Here is a 2,716-nt window from a genome sequence, read left to right as displayed (position 1 = left end):
TTAAAAAGTTGAGTGAGATAAGATTTATTGGTTCTCTCTTTTATAACAGAGGAACACTCTCGCGCAGGAGAGGTTCGACCCGTACAACAGTTACAAAACAACAACTGACAACATGTAAAAATGAATTATTGAAAAGGTAAATGAGTAAAGAAAAAATACTGGACAAACAAAACAAATACTCTCATTATTCTGTAGTAATTAAGGAATAACTTAATGTACAAAAAAAAAGATAGAAAAATGTAAAATAAAATATTACAGAATATAAAGTAAATAAATAAATAAAAATGACACAAAATATAAGTTTATATTTGAGTGAAAATTTAATTTTTTTTGTCATTAGACACGGTGAGATAGTCTCAAACAAACACTATTCCATTGAAAGTTTGAAGTTTTTCGGAATAGCACTCGAAATATGGCGGAAAGTCAAAAAATTGCACTACGTGCTCAACTCGGCGAGATAAGCACTTTTGTGCAAAAAGTGACAATGTTAAAAAGTTGAGTCAGAATGTAATTTTGTTTTGTTAGGCAAGGTGAGATAGCCTCAAACAAACATTATTAGATTGAAAGTTGGAAGTTTTTCGGAATAGCACTCGAAATATGGCGGAATGTCAAAAAATTCCACTAAGTGCTCAACTCGGCGAGATAAGCACTTTTGTGCAAAAAGTGACAATGATAAAAAGTTGAGTCAGAATGTAACTTTTTTTTATTAGGCAATGTGAGATAGCTTCAAACAAACACTATTCCATTGAAAGTGTGAAGTTTTACGGAATAGCACTCGAAATATGGCGGAAAGCCCAAAAATTGCACTAAGTGCTCAACTCGGCGAGATAAGCACTTTTGTGCAAAAAGTGACAATGTTAAAAAGTTGTCAAAAAGTGTAAATTTTTTAGTAGGCACCGTGACATAGCCTGAAACACACACTAGTTAATTGAAAGTTTGAAGTTTTTCGGAACAGTACTCGAAATTGAGTTGAGTACTTAATGCAAATTTTTGACTTTCCGCCTATATTTCGAGTACTTTTCCGAAAAACTTCAAACTTTCAATGGAATAGGGTGTGTTTGAGGCTATCTCAGCTTGCCTAACAAAAAACATTTTTTCTAAAAATTGATTTGACCAATAGTAGCGCATCGATAGCTCTTATTATATTTTTCTAAGTAACACTTCATCAACTTGAAATATCATTCATTAAGTCCTAATCGAAGAGTGGTACTGTTGCTTCTCCGTTGTCTACGTCATATTCCGTTGAAAAGACCGGTTCTTGTCCGATCACCGAAGTTAAGCAACGTCGGTCCCGATTAGTATTTGGATGGGAGACCGCCTGGGAATACCGGGTGCTTTTATTATTTTTTTTCTAAAAATTGATTTGTCCAATAGTAGCGCATCGATAACACATAATAATTTACTAAATAACACGTCAACAACTTAAAATGTTTTCTTTTTGTTTGTGTTTCCTTGTTTGTTTTTTGCTTTTTTTTGGTTAAACTTAATTGAAATATTATATATAAATATAAAAGGCTTAGTAAGTTCTCATAATAGGTCACAATTTTGTTACAGCTCTAATTATTACCAAATTTTTTTTTTTTTTTTTTAGATGAATAATGTAAGTGTTTGCTCAATGAATGTTAGAAGCCTTGCCAACCGAAAAAAGCGTGCACAAGTTTTCAATTTGTTTAGTAACTCAACTCACTCAATTTTTTTTATTCAAGAAACTCATAGTGAAGATAAAACGGAAAAGATATGGAAAGACGGATGGGATGGGGATATATTTTTTTCACATGGAACGTCTAGCAGTCGAGGAGTCTGCATTTTGACCAAAAAAATCTCTTTAGAAATTACTAAGTTATATAATGATACTGATGGAAGAATTTTAATTTTAGATGTAAAACTAAAAGACCAAAATTTTACTCTTATCAACGTGTATGGCCCAAACAAAGATGATCCCGAATTCTTTGAAAGTATATCAACAAAATTAAAGGAGTTCAGTTGTGAATCCATCATTTTTGGAGGGGATTTTAATCTTGTTTTAGACACTTGCATAGATAAAATGGGGGGAAGAGCACAAACTAACTTTCGCTCACAAAAAACTCTTAAATTAGTTATGGAAGCTTATGATCTTATAGATATATGGAGAATGAAAAAGCTAAATACACGTAGATATACATGGCGGTCATCAAAACCATTAATTCAATGTCGTCTCGACTTTTTTCTCGTCTCGCATAACCTCTTTGCCCAAATCAACACAAGTGATATTAAGAGTGGTTTTAAAACTGATCATTCAATTATCTCCATACCAACGGGGCTAGAGGAAGATGGTTTTGGAAGTTCAACACCTCCCTTCTTCTAGATTTAAAATATATAGACAAAGATGTTTATTTAAAAATACAAAGTTGTTAACATTTCTAATAAAACAGTAGTTTCATCAGAATGAAAAAATGAGGTTTACTGCTGAGATAAACGTACAAGCAGTAAATAACGATGAAATGGATGTTGTTTTTTTCTTTACAATTTACAATTTTGACTTATGCAAAAGGAAAAAAATGAAATTGGTTGAGAGCTGTTTAAACGTTCTATTAAATGTGTGTTGGTATATGTGTATGTATGTGTATATGTATTTGGGTGGGTGGGCGTACATATGTGTGTGTATTTATATGCATGTATGTATATGTATATATTTAAATGTATGTATATATATATATATATATACAACTGCAGTATA

The 2,716-nt window shown here is 31.7% G+C and overlaps 1 pseudogene; it reads left to right on the top strand.

Moving 5' to 3' along the window:
• Nucleotides 1–1,224: 1,224 nt before the first annotated feature.
• LOC117125306 lies at nt 1,225–1,343 on the top strand (annotated as a pseudogene).
• The last annotated feature ends 1,373 nt before the right edge of the window (nt 1,344–2,716 follow it).

The sequence above is a fragment of the Anneissia japonica genome, unplaced genomic scaffold, assembly GCF_011630105.1.
Source record: "Anneissia japonica isolate Jap-2015-1 unplaced genomic scaffold, ASM1163010v1 scaffold1269_len45266_cov215, whole genome shotgun sequence".
Lineage (NCBI taxonomy): Eukaryota > Metazoa > Echinodermata > Crinoidea > Comatulida > Comatulidae > Anneissia > Anneissia japonica.
This window is presented reverse-complemented; position numbering and strand designations above follow the sequence as displayed.